This window comes from Oncorhynchus tshawytscha, linkage group LG24 (assembly GCF_018296145.1).
Source record: "Oncorhynchus tshawytscha isolate Ot180627B linkage group LG24, Otsh_v2.0, whole genome shotgun sequence".
NCBI classification, from domain to species: domain Eukaryota; kingdom Metazoa; phylum Chordata; class Actinopteri; order Salmoniformes; family Salmonidae; genus Oncorhynchus; species Oncorhynchus tshawytscha.
This window is the reverse complement of record NC_056452.1, coordinates 15,846,117-15,863,496: the sequence shown is the minus strand read 5'-3', so window position 1 is coordinate 15,863,496 and position 17,380 is coordinate 15,846,117. Positions and strand designations below refer to the sequence as shown.

Below are 17,380 nucleotides of genomic sequence, written 5' to 3'. Positions count from 1 at the left end.
CTTGAGATGTCCCTACCCCATTGAAGTTAATGTAAAATGGTGAAGGTTAGGGTTAGGTAAAGGTTATGGTTAGGGATGTCCCAAGGATCCTGTATAGCACCGACCATTGTCAGGGGGGACATGCATTTTCACCATCAAATCCATCATTACATAAGCTATGCCAGTAAGGTGCAACCTCATATGAAGTGCTTTCTCCCTTGATCAACTTTTAGATGAACTTGGCTATTCAAAACAACTCTCCATAGATTACACTGTGCTGTATGATTGAAAGATTGGAGAAAAAAAAACAAGCTGGAGTGTAATTCAATAACTATGAAAGGTGCAAGAGAGTCATGCAGAATAAAGTCTCATCTCATCAAATTATTCTGCTACACCTACGCCTATCTAACTATTCTGTATTCATTTTGGCAGCAGTTCGCCAACTAATGGTCGATGCCTAAATACAGCTCAATCTGACAGTATTAGTCACTTTGTTTTCAGGTGTCAATAATGTAGAAATACCATGCAAAGCACTTCCCCTATGATTATACACCCCCATGTGGTGATCATAAGAACACCATTCAGCATTATTTTCTAATCTACAACCTTTGCTCTTATACCTGTGTGTAATTACTAGTACCTAACAACAATCAATATATTCTTGGATAATAATTTACTAATTGCTGTGACTTTGCATATTAATAGTATTGAGTGAATGCCCTTCCCTAAAATCCAGATGTGTTGGTCAATACTGAGACGTTAAGAAAGATTGTATTGAACACTGATGTTAACCTTTCTGGTTATAACCTTTTTCGGCAAGATAGATCTTCCAAAGGTGGTGGAGTGGCAATCTTTACCAACGAACACCTTCAGTGCTCAGTTGTCTCCACCAAGTCTGTACCCAAACAATTTGATTCACTGGTTTTAAGCATTCTTTCAAATAGCTCATTTGTTGACTGTTGCTGGGTGTTATCATCCACCATCAGCACCGGCCTGTACTCTAGCTGCCCTAAGCTCTCTCCTGGTCCCTTATACTAAGTTTGAATTTGTCCTGCTAGGTGACCTAAACTGGGACATGCTTAAACAAACTGACCAAGTCCTAAAGCAATGGGACTCCCTAAATATTTATCAGATTATTACCAATCCCACAAGGTATGACTCCAAACACCCAGAAAAGGATACCCTCCTTGATGTTATCCTCACAAATAATCCTCATAGGTATCATGATTATGTGTTTGTAATGACTCTCAGTGAAATGACCTGTCCTGATTTGTCAAACACACTTGCTAAAAAACTTTGATGAGCAAGCCTTCCTTCATGACCTGGCCTCTGTAAATTGGTATAGAATCAGTTTAATTCCCTCTGTTGAAGACGCTTGGACCTTCTTTTTAAATATTTTCAGTGGTATTGTTAACAAACACGCCTCCATAAATAAAATGAGAATTAAAAACAGGTTCATCCCCAGGTTTGACCTTGATCTTGCAGAGTTACTCCACCTCAAGAATTCCATTTGGTGAAAGGCTTGGCACACGCATACTCAGGCTGACTGGCTCTCATTTAGGCAAATTAGAAATAAGTGCACTCAGGCTATCCGGAAGGCCAAAGTTAGTTACCTTAAGGAGCAATTCTCTCTCTGTGGGTCTAACCCCAAGAAGTTCTGGAAAATGGTTAAAGACCTGGAGAATAAACCCTCCTCTTCACAGCTGCCCATGTCCCTTAATGTTGATGATGTGTTTATTACTGATAAGGAGCACATGGCTGAGCTTTTTGTCAGGATTCCTATTTCACTCAGCCATGCCTCATTCCTCTGATGAGGAGTAAGATAGATTGGACCAATTTGCAGCGTGGTAAGTGTCCATAATTTAATAAGAAAACTGAACACTACAAAATAAACAACGTGAAACAAACTAAACAGTCCCGTGTGGCACAAATACAAACACGGAAAATAAACACCCACAACTCAAAAGTGAAACCAGGCTACCTAAGTATGATTCTCAATCAGGGACAACAATTGACAGCTGCCTCTGATTGAGAACCATACTAGGCCGAACACAGAAATCCCAAATTATAAAAAAACGAACATAGACAACCCACCCAACTCACGCCCTGACCATACTAAAACAAAGATATAATAACAGAACTAAGGTCAGAACGTGACAGCCTGTTCAACATTTCCTCATCTCCTACCCCTTCTAATGCAACTAGCCCCGATGCTCCTCCCTATTTCCCCCCTGCCCCTCTACAAAGTTTTCCCCTGCAGGCAGACACTGAGTCTGAGATGCTAAAGGAGCTCCTGGAACTTGACCCCCCCGAAACCACCTGGGTCAGATGGTTTAGATCCTTTCATCTTTAAGGTTTCAGCCCCTATCATCGCCAAGCCTATCTCTGACCTTTTTAACCTGTCTCTCCTCTCTGGGGAAGTTCCCATTGCTTGGAAAGCAGCCACAGCGTGTCCTTTATTTAAAGGGGGAGATCAAGCTGATCCTGTTATAGGCCAATTTCTATTTTGCTCTGTTTATCAAAAGTGTTGGAAAAAAATTGTCAATAATCAACTGACTGGCTTTCTTGATGTCTATAGTGTTCTCTGGTATGCAATCTGGTTTCCGTTCAGGTTATGGGTGTGTCACTGCAACCTTAAAGGTCCTCAATGATGTCACCATTGCCCTTGATTCTAAGCAATGTGGTGCTGCTATTTTTATTGACTTGGCCAAAGCTTTTGATAGGGTAGACCATTCCATTCTTGTGGGCCGGCTAAGGAGTATTGGTGTCTCTGAGGGGTCTTTGGCCTGGTTTGCTAACTACCTCTATCAAAGAGTGCAGTGTATAAAGTCAGAACATCTGCTGTCTCAGCCACTGCCTGTCACCAAGGGAGTACCCCAAGGTAGGCCCCACGCTCTTCACAATTTACATCAATAACATAGCTCAGGCAGTAGGAAGCTCTCTCATCCATTTATATGCAGATGATACAGTCTTATACTCAGCTGGCCCCTCCCCGGATTTTGTGTTAAATGCTCTACAACAAAGCTTTCTTAGTGTCCAACAAGCTTTCTGTACACTTAACCTTGTTCTGAACACCTCCAAAACAAAGGTAATGTGGTTTGGTAGGAAGAATGCTCCTCTCCCCACAGGTGTGATTACTAACTCTGAGGGTTTAGAGGTTGAGGTAGTCACCTCATACATGTACTTGGGAGTTTGGCTAGACAGTACACTGTCCTTCTTTCAGCACATATCAAAGCTGCAGAATAAAGTTAAATCTAGACTAGGTTTCCTCTATCATAATCGTTCCTCTTTCACCCCAGCTGCCAAACTAACCCTGATTCAGATGACCATTCTACCCATGCTAGATTACGGAGACATCATTTAAAAATCAGCAGGTAATGGTGCTCTTGAGCGGCTAGATGTTCTTTACCATTCGGCCATCAGATTTGCCACCAATGCTTCTTATGGGACATATCACTGCACTCTATACTCCTCTGTAAACTGGTCATCTCTGTATACCCGTCGCAAGACCCACTGGTTGATGCTTATTTATAAAACCCTCTTAGGCCTCACTCCCCCCTATCTGAGATATCTACTGCAGCCCTCATCCTCCACATACAACACCCGTTCTGACAGTCACATTCTGTTAAAGGTTCACAAAAGTACACACATCCCTTGGTTGCTCCTCTTTTCAGTTCGCTGCATCTAGCTACTGGAACGAGGTTCAAAACACACTCAAACTGAACAGTTTTATCTCAATCTCTTCATTCAAAGACTCAATCATGGACACTCTTACTGACAGTTGTGGCTGCTTTGCGTGATGTATTGTTGTCTCTACCTTCTTGCCCATTGTGCTGTTGTCTGTGCACAATAATGTTTGTACCGTATTTTGCGCTGCTACCATGTTGTGCTGCTGCCAAGATGTATCGCTACCATGATGTCCAAAAAGTATCCAACTCTACAGTATCTTACTCTCAGAGAGACTATTCTAACTGAACTCTCAGTGATTCACACTTACAGCCTCTCCCATCCACTGCTCAGCCCTGGGGGTCAAATAACTTTACCAGTGGCTACTCTGGTAATTTTCCTCTCCCTTGCTAGTCCTAGGTGTAGTCCAGGCTGCAGTCCCCCATTGTAAATATACAGGCTGTTATGTCAAGCCTGATTGCCAGAGCATTCTGTCTGTGCCTTAGTGATTGCCAGATAGGAGTGTGGACAACAGCCCCAGTGGAATTTTCCTCTGCGGCAGGGCAGGGGGAGCTGATGGCCTACTTAGCACAACCAAACCAACCCTACTCCAAATGGACCAATGCACCGCTTTGCCACTTAATGAGATCAATCAGCTCCCATTGCATTGTTGATGGATGAGGCTGTTTGGAGAACCACTCCAACAGTCACCTTTAGAGGGCATTTAAATGTGAATGACTGAAATGCCAACATCATGTTGTGCTATGCCCTTAACAGAGTGCACAGTTGAAGTGCTACATTTGAACAATTCAGAAGTGTAATTGGGGAGGTGAACAACAGTGCAGAATCTGCTGTCTGTCAGTGGTCATTGTCATCAGTCTTTTGCTTGTTGTGTTTTGGGGATGGGGATGCAAAGAAAGAGGGTGATTCCTTTGAAATACACGTTTTCTTGTAGGAGCATGGCCCACCGTTTGAACTACACAAAGAAAAGAAAAAGTACATGAGACAGACAGAAAGTGTATGAGAGAGAGAGAGAGAGAGAGAGAGAGAGAGAGAGAGAAACTACTGATTCTGTAGTTACTTTGAGCACACATGAGACCACAACCAAAACATCATAAATTTACAATAAGCCTGACTGGATAGTTTTCTATTGCCCAGACAGCACTGGTCTCTTGTGACTCAGATGACTAATGGCTGTTAGTTTTCATGATCAATTTATCCAAATAAACTTTTGCAGATGACAGCAGCAATGAGCTACCAGAGGAGAAATAAGATAATGGTCTTTTGAAATAAGTGAATTGCAAGCTATTGGGTTCTTGGAATAGACCAAGGTGGATAATACTGTACACAGCAAATTTGCAGGTGTTAAAATCTTGGTGTTCAGGTAAAAAGTGTTGTGAGTGTTGATTCTAGTGAGGTTAACACTAGCGGGATTGAAAATGACACCACATGGTGTTGTTACTCGACTGTGTTGAGTTAATTTCTGCTAACTTTCTGAGTGAAAAATATGTAGGAGGGGCCTCATTATCATACTTCCCAGCATGCTTTGTTGCATAAATATAATTTTTAAATAGTTTGTTTCTATATCTATGTTTCTGCATGCACATTGATTGAATTGTTCTTGTTCTCTACAAATAATAATAAGACACTTTTTTGATCCCCTTTTCCTCCCCAATTTCATGGTATCCAATTGTTAGTAGTTACTCTCTGGTCTCATCGCTGCAACTCCCGTATGGACTCGGGAGATGGTTGAGAGCCATGCGTCATCCAAAACACATCCCAACCAAGACGCACTGCTTCTTAACATAGCGCGCATCCAACCCGGAAGCCAGCCGCACCAATGTGTCGGAGGAAACACCGTACACCTAGCAACCTGGTCAGCATGCACTGCGCCCGGCCCGCCACAGGAGTCACTAGTGCACGATGAGACAAGGATATCCCTGCCACCCAAACCCTCCCTAACCCGGACGACGCTAGGCCAATTGTGCGCCGCCCCATGTGCCTCCACGGTTGCGACAGAGCCTGGGCTCGAACCCAGAGTCTTTGGTGGCACAGTGCCTTAGACCACTGTGCCACCCGGGAGGTCATAATTTACATTTTTCAAAACTAATCCAATCTGTTGGACTTATTGCAGCTGTTACTGAGATGGTTGTTCCAATTTATATGGTTTAGGTAGTCTTTTACTAGCTAGTAGTTTTCTATAGCATTAATTCTGAATGCAGGTTACAGGTGTTAAAATGTTCCAACTGTTGAATTTTCTCCCTCGAGCTGGACTCCTATAGGAATTACAAATCCCTTCACAAGCCAGCATATTGTTTACCTGGCTACCCAAACTCTTAGCTCTGGGCAAATGCTATGTCACGCCCACGGATGTTAGTTTGTTCTCTGCAATGAGTCTGGATCTGAGTAACTCCCCAACGATTTCTAGAACGCGAAAACATTCTAATTGTTCTGATTGGTCCCAAAACCCGATGTGTTGGGCCAGAGCCAGAACACAACTGGGTAAATCACCATTTGGAAAATGCATCATTGGCTTTGATGGTTAGAAATGAACCAATCGCTGATGACTTTGTTTTGTACAACACCCCTCATTTTGACATCACCACGAACGACTTCAACGATGGCAGTCTCAGACTGAACTATGTAGCGAACAAAGCGGAATAATTATTTTTGAGCCGTCAGGCAAGCATATTGTTACTTGCATATCTGATGTTGGCCATGAGACCACAATGTTGGGGGGAAACTAGGTCATAACTAAAGGCCTTATGAAATGTATAAAACATGGTCATAAATGGTTTGCTTTTAATTCCAAAACATGCACTTAGTGAATGAAGGTTGGTGAAGGTTTCAGGACTGGAAATTATTGACTGCAAAAACCATGTCTCTGTCACTAACAAACACAGGGATACGTCGGTGTCACTAACAGTCCTTTGCAAGGCATGGTGGGAAATACTCTTAGGGTGTAAATTTGTTAACACTTTGAAAAGTGTTCATTTAACACTATTTTGGTGGGTCACATATACACACCTAGAAACAGTTACATTTCTCACTGTGGGTATCACAATTATTATCTAAAATTTGCTATGTAGAATGATTGATGTTATAAGAGTAGCCTAAAGTTAAATTCATTTTTGCATAATCTGAAACAGTTTTTATTTTGACAGATTAAGATTGCCTTTTATAGTTCGTTTTCTTACAAACCGACAGAGGCAAACGACTTATTAAAACGTTGAGGCAGTGTTTATGTGCTGCTGCTGCGGTTTTGACCCGTATGACGTTCCTATTCCCGCGACAAGAATCCACATCAGTCGAGCACAGAAGTGTGTGATCTCCAGTCATATCAGCGGTTACTGTGGAAGAAAGGAGAGGTGGAGAACACTGGCCACTATCAACGGACATTGGGTCTCGCCGTGAACAAGCGCTTTTTTTGGGGTGCACTGTAACCCTCTTGAGCAATGGCATCAATAGATCGATCAAAGGGAACGTGTGAGTATTGTCTCGCCTTTTTTATTACGATTTATCACCCGTTGAACCCGTAGATTATACATATCGTACGGTGATGGTGATAGTAGAGTTTCCGATACAGCCTCTTGATTGTGTGTGCAAGGAGACAGATGCAGACAAGGTTGAGAATGTAAAAGAAGCAACGCGCTCCGTGTATACAGCCATGTTGTACAGATTGTACAACAAATGACCACGGAAAAGAACGGCACAATAAGTATTGATTCATTATCAGCTGCAAGCGAACATACAATAAATTAGCAGTATCTTAAAGGAGACGCGCGCGTGTTTTGACAACATCAGCACCACCTCAAATGGATGGAGTTGTCATCTGATCTTGGCGACAGAAATCGCCCAACTTCAAGCGCCACGTAGGTGAGGGATACATGCTCATACGGTATTTTCAATAGACGATCAAACAATTTTCTCAAGGTAAATGTCGATTACGAGTTTAGGCATGGGGGCCTGCCTGCCTGTTGACTTTTGGTGTAGATCGACTTTTGCTCTCCAGTTATGTCAGAAATGTTTGGTTGGCTATAGGACAACCATAGCATGATGACGTGCAACTAATAGACCGTGTGATCTTGGGATGGAATGAGTCAAATGGAAAACCACAGTAGCAACATCTGGACTGAAACCTAAAGGGGAATGTGACATGACACAAGGTTTCATTGGATAGGCAATGACGTTTATTCTGAGGTGAGTGAAAGGCAATGCATTTTTTATTTATCTTGGATAGGCCTAAACTCACAACTGTGCATGTAATACCGGCATATACTTTACCATTTACCTAAAGAGGAAATATAATTAGTCTACTTGTGGGATATTATGTTTGAGTCTTTCTGGTGTCGGTGTGAAGCAGGTAGTGTATCAGTTAAGACTGTTGGGCCAGTAACCGAAAGGGCACTTGTTCGAATCCCTGAGCCGACTAGGTGGAAAAATCTGCCGATGTGCCCTTGAGCAAGGCACTTAACCATAATTGCTCATGTAAGTCGCTCTGGGTAAGAGTGTCTGCTAAATGACTGCAATGTAAATTTAGTCATTGAGGAAGCCTGTATAAAATGGCTAGCATGATGACAAATTCAATCACAGTACTGAGGCGCTTTAGGGGGATACGAGGTTTCCTTGAGAGGATAAATTATTATTGTCCAGTGGAGTGGACTGGACAGTTGGCTGCAGTGGCTCTACTGTGGTAATGAAGAGTGAACAGCGCCATGGTGCTGAAATTCATCCGCATCGCTTTGCGGAAATGTAAAGGGTTTAAATGGGACTTTTCAGAAGAGAGAGAAGGAGGGATTGTTGAGTTCATCTCGACTGTAGGTTGTGCTTATATTGGGGTTTGGGTTCTCTGACAACCCAGGTCCTTGTGTATTGGTCGTCATGTATACAGCTACCACCACTCTAACCTGTTCCCCCTGCAGACCCTTGTGTTGTCGCTTAGGCCTAAGCCTGACTTGATTACTTCGCTCTCCATTTGCAGTACTGCTGTACTGCTGGGCCCGCTGGGGCCTGTCCATCTGTGTGCAGTTGCTTATTTAAGGGACTGAATCACTTTGTGTGTTAGCCTACCTGCTAATCACCAGCCACATAACTACTGTAGCCTCTAACGGGGCTGTTGATGTGTCTCTCAGTTAACCATGTTGTTTTTCTTTTCTCAACCCTAAATTGGATTGTGGGAGCATCTCAGCTTGTTTCTGACGTCTTATGTTAAGTGTTGTGTTTGCGCTGTAATTAGTGCAGAACAGTGGAGCTGAGGTACTTGTTAGTAGGTTGTTAGTATGTCCATTTTGAGGCTTTACCGCTTCCTTTAAGGAAAACAAAGCACAGACATGCTGCACAGCAGAAGACCAACCAGGGGTACATAGGGAACCATGGGGAGAAGGATGTACAGTATCTCCACACCACTGACAACCGTGGGGACACGTATTTACCAGTTACATCATTATGTGTGAAAGGGATAAGGCCATTTGCTGGTCCAGACCAATTTTGCCCTATCCGAGGTCCCATAGGACACAAATCTCTCCAGTTTCTGTCTTGTCTGGCGTTTTATGGGTCACCCATAATCAGAGGCCCAACCTATCAAGCAGCCGATTTTGCTTCAGTCGATTAATTAAGACTGTTGGCGCTGCATTGTGCTGTCCGACCTTCACTAAGTGGGTTTAGCCTAGGGAGCTCACCATCTCCTTACTCTCTACTGGTGACGAATGGGGATTGAGCGGTTTGGCACCATACTGTTGGAATGCTGAATAGAAGAGTGTTTCTCTCTGAGAGGTAACCCGCCGAGGGAGAGTAATGCGTTGAATTAGCTGGTTTAACCAAGTGGAATCAAATTGGTCTGGAAATGGCAGTTTCAACTCTTTCCTTTAGAATTCAATCTTTTTGGGCAATCTGTGAGGGCCGGTGTGGTGCAGGTTTTTGTTCCAGTCAGGCAGCATCACACCTCATTCTACCAATCTAACAACTACTTTTCAATCAAGACTTCTTTAGAATTGGAACAGCCAGTACTAGGAGTGGGCAGTCTTACCCACATAGGCTTGGTGTAGATGCAGGCTCTTTTGTTCCAGCTTTTCAATCCAAACTTTGATTAGTTGAATCAGAGGCGTCACCTTTTGCCCTTCTTGCCCCTCTCACCTACACCCATACTGCAGCGAGATCTACCTCTGCAAAGCCAACCACCAGAGAGTATACCTGAGTGATGTGTCTTTAATACAGCCAGTACCTGCAAGACTGCCTAGCTTAGCACACTGGCATATTGAGGTCATCCATCTCCGTCTATGTTCTCCACACCTGAGACCTGCATTCCTTCCACCTCTGGGCTCTCTGCTTAGCTATGCATGTGTAGTAACTTCATAAGCATGACTGAAGTACCCCTCACTACCAACCAAGAAACAGCCCTAACGTGACTCACGGCATAGCCTGCCCATGTATATAAAACAAATTCCATGTCTCACCCAGTGTCTTTCCAACGATGTGTCACTCATTTCTGCCTAGCCCATTCGACACGGATGCTGCTGGACATTTATGTAAGCCACTCACACTCTGACACATTTAGCTGATGATGAGGGAGGAGAGAGAGCAGGAACCCTGCTACATGATGGAATATTCATGGCCTGCTTTTAAGGGTTGCGAGGGATGATTGAAGGAGAGACGGAGAGAGGGAGAGAGACGGAGAGAGACGGAGAGAGGGAGAGAGACGGAGAGAGAAGGAGAGACGGAGAGAGGGAGAGAGACGGAGAGAGAAGGAGAGAGGGAGAGAGACGGAGAGAGGGAGAGAGACGGAGAGAGAAGGAGAGACGGAGAGAGGGAGAGAGAAGGAGAGGGAGAGAGACGGAGAGAGGGAGAGAGACGGAGAGAGGGAGAGAGATGGAGAGAGACAGAGAGAGAGAGAGTGCCTGAAGTTGTGCACTGATCTCTTCTCCTTCCTTCAAAAGTAGCCTACTGTATAACAACACACCTGGAAAATCTATTAAGTAGCTTGGATTCTTTCTATGGCCCATTTCTTCTCTCTCCCTTTTGGTCAGACTTGAACCCGAAGTGACCCAGCATAAACGTCTCTTCCTTTGATCTAGTCCAGGTCGGGGGAGTTTTCAGGCTATTGTCTAAGTCAGAAAAGTGCAGCGTTAATTTGTAGGTTGCGTTAATGTTCAAACAGGTTTTGACCATAAAATGGCACATCACTTCGGTTGAGTTGTGAGGGAAGGAGGGGCATTCTCTCTCAAATTCAGTCTGATGAATATTGGGGAAACAATCACCATGTTAGCCTATGGTCATTGCTAGTGTCATTGCTAGCTCCTCCCCAGAGCTTTATCAACTACCAACTGCTTCTCTTACTGACTGTCAATCATTAATTCCAAACATCAAAATCATCCACTCAAACAGACAAGCACCAGAATCCAATTAACCATAATAGATCCTTAGGCGTGGCTACAGAGGGGAAATTGAAATGCATGGTGCTTTTTGAAGTATGACGGATACTACTGTTTGTTTGATGACTAGCCGACACAAATGTTGCCGGGTGCTTGACTTAATATGAGCACAACAAATAGCAGCCACCCGTAGAGCCGACTGTTGTTTCCCAAAAGCACAATAATGTGCAACCAGCTAGCACATACAGTTTGCGCTACTGTGCTTTTCACTGCAACACATACACCGAGTGGAAAAAACATTAGGAACACCTGCACTTTACATGACATGGACTGAGCAGGTGAATCCAGGTGAAAGCTATGATCCCTTATTGAGGTCACTTGTTAAATCCACATCAATCACTGTCGATGGAGGGGAGGAGACAGTTTAACGAAGGATTTTTAAGCCTTGAGACAATTGAGACGTGGATTGTGTACGTGTGCCATTCAGAGGGTGAAGGGGCAAGACAAAACAGTGCCTTTGAATGGGGTAAGGTAGTAGGTGCACCAGTTTGTGTCAAGAACTGCAGTGCCGTTGGGTTTTTCCACGCTCAACAGTTTTGTGTGTATCAATAATGGTCCACCACCCAAAGGACATCCAGCCAACTTGACACAACTGTTGGAAGCATTAGAGTCAACATGGCCCAGCATCCCTGTGGAACGCTTACAACACCTTGTAGAGTCCATGCCCCGACAAATTGAGGTTGTTCTGAGGGCAAAACGGGACGGTTGCAACTCAATATTGGGAAGGTATTCCTAATGTTTGGTATAGTCTGTGTAGACGTTAGCCAGAGAGCTCCCGTTTCTAATGCAAAGCTTTCCCAGTGCTTCGCTTGATATGAGCACAACAAATATCTGTCATGTCCAGCCAATTTGCTTCCCCAAGAGCATTTTGCCCATTTAGGATCATCATCATTATCACCTTCTATGCCTCGAGACTTGGTGCTACAATGTTTCCAAATGAGAGGTCAAATTTAAAGCAGTGACCACATTAAGGATGTTTAAGTACAGTTTTGTTCTCTGACCTCTGGCAGGAAACAAGAGACGGAAACTGTATATTGCAACACATACCTGCCTCTCTAATGTTCCTCCATTCTCTCTTTCTTTCTCTCTCTCTCTCCCTCTTCTATGTCCATTCCCCTTCTCTCTTTCTTTTCTGTCTGTCCCTCTCTCTCTATACCCCCGTTCCTTCTCCCCCTTTTATTCCTTCCCTCTCTCTATATCCCGGCTTCTGTTTTTCACCTCTCTTTTCTCTCCCCCCCTCCTTTCCTCTCTCTTTCGTCTTGTCTCTGTTACGTAACATATCGTAGTCTGTGTGGAGACAGAGGCGGTGACCCCGCTTGACAATATTTTGACAGCCAGACAAAAGGTAGGGCTTGGCACTGGCATCTGCCCTGTGTCTGAGCTCCTCCATCAGAGCGCTTGCTTCAGATGAATCTCTGCTGTGACTTATTCATTCTGGAAGGAAGGGCCCTCACCTTTCCTAACCCTATTCGTTTGCTCCTCTCAATAAGAAGCAACTCCACTGCTGGTCCAAGCTGTTTTGATAACTCTGCACACAGACTACTTCCCTATCGGCTCCACTCTATTTGGCGGTTGCTAGTTAGTCAGACAGTGTTAGTGTGGGTTTGTGTCAATGTGACATATCGTTGCCTTGATGTTGCTGAGGTGTTGTGTGAGCGTTGGGATGGGAAGGTACATGGTCTCTGTTCTGTTCCTTTAGTGTAGAGAACACCTGGTTCAATTGGTGACGGACTGGGAAAGAGTGATGCAACTGAATTGAAATGGGACCTCTCTCTCTCTGCCCACTCAAGGCACTAAGCCCGACCATGGAGGCGTAATGTAATATGAGAGAGAAAGAGGGAGAGAATTTGATAGAGAGAAACTATGAGAGAGAGAGGATTTGATAGAGAGCAGGCTGTGTGTGTGTGCTGTAAGAGAGAGAAGGAAAGAGTGTGTGGGAGAGAAAAAGATAGTGAGAGAGAGAGTGTGTGTTGTGTGAGGGAGTTTGCTTTAGGCCCCTATTCACCCTGGGGATTTACAGGGTTCTTTTTGTGTCTCGAAAAACCAGGTTACCCACTTGCCTGTCACTTGGTGCTGTGCTGGACTGCCTTAATTCCCCCAGGTGGCACTAAAAATAACCATTTATGCTCTGAGAATGCCCCGGCTGCCTCGTTTGGCTGGAAAACCCTCTTTCCTTCTACTGACGCCTTCAACGTTAGCAGCGCCATGACAGCTATTGTTAACAGTCCTAATCCTGCTGCAACCAAAGCATCACGGCCCTGCATATGAAATATACCACGAGGAAGTACAAACAAATAGATAGTTAGACAACACAGCGGCACGTTTCAATGAACAAGAAACTATCTCGCTCTTCAAATGAGGCTCAACTAATATACTGGGCGGTAAATTGATTCGGAGGCACCGAAAATCGTTTGTGGCTGTAACAGAGCTCACACGGCCAATATATTTCCTATAAATACCTTCCAAAAAAGGCCAGCTGAGGAAACAGTGATGTGCTAGCTGCTAAGATGCATTGTTGGTATCTGGAGAGAACAGAGATTGAGAGGAAGCTGAGACTTGTCTTTGAACTCCATTTGTTGCAGTCTTTTGTTCGAGCGGAGGGGAGTCTAAACTGGGCCTCTCTCTCTTTGTGCCTCCTAGCTGAGTCAGTCTTTGATGCTCCTAACAACTGACACGGGCAGTTTTGTTGTTTTGCTGACATTGGTTGAGGGTAAGTGGAAAAAAACAATATCTGGATCGGTTTGGAAGGGTTCTTTCCTGCAGTGCAGTATGGTCACTGCCCATGGTCTTGAATCTATGTGACTGTGTTCACATGTGATTATTGGGTTTCAGTTACCCCTAAATGACTTGTTCAGGACCTACTTTATACTTTTACTATTAAAGGGACAATCTGCGATTTGTTACTTTCATTTTTGGACTTTTAAGTTAATGATATAGCCATGGTTCTTGAAGAATATAGCTTACACTATAAATACAAAAGTATGTGGACAACCCTCAAATGTATGGATTTGGCTATTTCAGCCACACCCGTTGCTGACAGGTGTATAAAATTGAGCACACAGCCATGCAATCTCCATAGACAAACATTGGCAGTAGATTGTCCTTACTGGATACTGACCAAGACTCCCTGTGAGTTTTAGAATTTATTTGAAGATTCTTCTATTGATTTTCAAATCAATCCACGATTATGCACCCCAACACATATCAGACATGCTTTTAAGTTATGTACCCAGTAGGTCCTCTGGAACGGGCCTTCTAACTATCCCAAAGCCTAGGACTAAGTGGCATGGACAGGCTTTTCCTTAAGGTGCTTTTTACTTTGAATTATTATTTAAAACATTTTTATCCTCCTATGTTTGTTGTGTAGTAAATCTTTTAGTTATTTGACTTTGTTAGTTTTCTACTGTGAAATGCTTTGTTGCATTCATGTCTGAAATGTGCTATACTGAACAAAAATATAAACGCAACATGTAAAGTGTTGGTCCCATGTTTCATGAGCTGAAATAAAAGATCCCAGAAATGTTCCATTTGCACAAAAAGCTTATTTTTATCAAGGCACAAGGCGAGACCCAGATGCAGACACAAGAGGCAGATGGTTGGAGTATTACAATGTTTATTAATCCAACGGGGTAGGCAAGAGAATGGTCGTGGACAGGCAAAAAGGTCAAAACCAGATCAGAGTCTAATAGGTACCGAAGGGCAGGCAGATTCAAGGTCAGGGCAGACAGGATGATCAGGCAGGCAGGATGATCAGGCAGGCGGGAAAGTAGTCCAGAGTCAGGCAGGGGTCAGAACCAGGAGAACTAGCAAAAGAGAATAGAAAAGGAGTACGGGGAAAACCATGCTGGTTGACTTGACTAAACATACAAGACGAAGTGGCACAGAAAGACAGGAAACACAGGGATAAATACAGTGGGGAAAATAAGCGACACCTGGAGGGGGTGAAGACAATCACAGGAACAGGTGAAACAGATCCGGGCGTGACAATTTCTCTCAAATTTTGTGCACAAATTTGTTTACATCCTTGTTAGTGAGCATTTTAATCTTTGTCTAGATAATCCATCCTCCTGACAGGTGTGGCATATCAATAAGCTAATTTAACAGCATGATCATTACACAGCTGCACCTTGTGCTGGGGACAATTAAAGGCCACTCTAAAATGTGCAGTTTTGTCACACAACATAATGCTACAGATGTTTCAAGTTGAGGGAGTATGCAATTGGCATGCTGACTGCAGGAATATCCACCAGAGCTGTTCCCAGACAACTGAATGTGCATTTATCCACCATAAGCCGCCTCCAAGGTCGTTTTAGAGAATTTGGCAGTACGTCCAACAGACCTCACACCTGCAGGCCACATGTAACCACACCAGCCCAGGACCTCCACATCCACAACTCATTCTGATGGGTGGTGCCTGGCTCCCAAGTGGGCGGGTCTATGCCCTCCCAGGCCCACCCATGGCAGCGCCCCTGCCCAGTCATGTGAAATCCATAGATTAGGGCCTAATGAATTCATTTCAATTGACTGATTTCCTTATGTGAACTGTAACTCACAAAATCTTTGAAAAGTGTTGCATGTTGTTTTTAGTTCAGTATAAATAAAGCTTGATTTGGTGAGTAATGAACTTCAATTAACAACAAGTGTGTTATTGTGAGCGAGGGGTATGTAGGCCTGTACAAAATGTGTGGAGAGTGCTGAACTGGAACATGCGCAATCATTGCTCCTTAACGAGCCCGTTTAACAAGCCTGAGTCTGTGGGTAATAATTGGCTGTCATGCACAGCTCACCGTTCTGTCACTCTAAATAGAAGGTGCCGCCTATTTGTTTAGCCTGCATCCATTCATCTCCCCTGCTATCTCTCTCTTTCCTTTCTCTATCGTGTTTCATATTTCGCCCTCTCTCTCTCTTCCTCTCTTTCTCCTTTTTCTGTGTGTGTCTCTCTCTCTGCGTGTCTGTCTCTCTATCTTTCGATCTCTTTCTTACCTCTGACTTTCTCTGTTATGTGTTTTTCTGTACCTCCAGTTCTTCAGTTTCTTTTCCCTCTCTTGAGTGTTGCTTGTTCTGTGCTCCCTTAGGTCCTTCCATCACAGTCTCTCTCTCAGGTGGCAGCTGTACATCTCTGTCGTTAGCAGAGGCAAGTGACGTCTGTTATTATGTGCCTTCCACTCATTGTCTGCTGAGGACTTGTGTGTGTGTGTGTGTGTGTGTGTGTGTGTGTGTGTGTGTGTGCGTGAGAGACTGTTTGTTAGTGATGCGCGGGTTGACTCATAGCCCGCAGTGCCCGCGGTTATATCTGTGGGGTGGGCGGGTTTAGGGTCATAAAATATGATATATTATTTGAAGGGCGGGTGGCTGCGTGGCGGATTGAATAAAGAGAAAACAATGCATGTATACATTTTGTGTGTTAGATCTATAGGATACATTGAGGTTTTTCTTTCATATGTTTTGCTCTGACGTTCATGCGTAAACCTAAGCTTTAGGGCTTAACTGTACGCAGGCCAAATACACTCCAATTGCCGACTGCTTTTAGGAACTTGGGAAGAAAAAGTTCACGTTGATCCACTGAGGTTAATTCAGGAAGAGAAAAGCTGCAAAACGGAGAGTAGAAAATACAAAGGGAGGGCTTCAGAACCGTAGCCTCGTGTTTGGAAATATGTTTTTGATGATTGTGAGGTACGATACAAATTCAACAAACTTCAAATATGGCAGGTAAAGGGAACTGTACTGGACAAATGGGTTAAATGGAAAAGTAACTGAAATCTGGACACTGACTGTTGGTCTAACCTGTCACATACCCTAATATAATATTAACTCATGCAGAATTAAGCAGTTTGTGAAGTAAAATGATACACCAAATGTACATGTTGACTCTAGAACAGGAGGGGAGATATATGATTGATTTATTTCAGCAACTTGAGAGAATGAATGCGTGGATAGGGACCGTCTGCAAAGGTGCTATCCTTATCAGCACCATAAAAGCTCATAGTATTTCAACCACATAAAACATGCATCCAAGCCAAACTGAAATCTTATCTGAAACATATTGGGTCATTTTCATAGCTTTAAATTCCCTTAACTGGACAAATTGATGTAATTTGGAAATTGTGCACTGAAAATATTTACAGTTTTTTATTAATTATTGCATTTTCTCCCCGGTCCCTTGACGTCATTGCAGTGGGAGAGAAGCAGAGATGAAAGCAAGAACTTTACCAATGTCAACTAGATTAAAGCATTCATAATGATGAATGACATATTTTCTGCTAAGCAAAGGTTTATTTAGTGCAACAAGTAATGACAGAAGGTACGCT

At 43.6% G+C, this 17,380-nt stretch overlaps 1 protein-coding gene across 3 annotated transcripts in view; it reads left to right on the top strand.

Moving 5' to 3' along the window:
• Window positions 1–6,870: 6,870 nt before the first annotated feature.
• tbkbp1 (TBK1 binding protein 1) overlaps window positions 6,871–17,380 on the top strand; it is a 72,925-nt gene continuing 62,415 nt past the window's right edge. The window contains exon 1 of one of the 3 annotated variants that reach the window (XM_042305389.1): window positions 6,871–7,131. The gene's annotated coding sequence lies outside the window, so the exon portion shown is untranslated. The other 2 variants (XM_024386644.2, XM_042305390.1) reach the window with 2 other exon arrangements.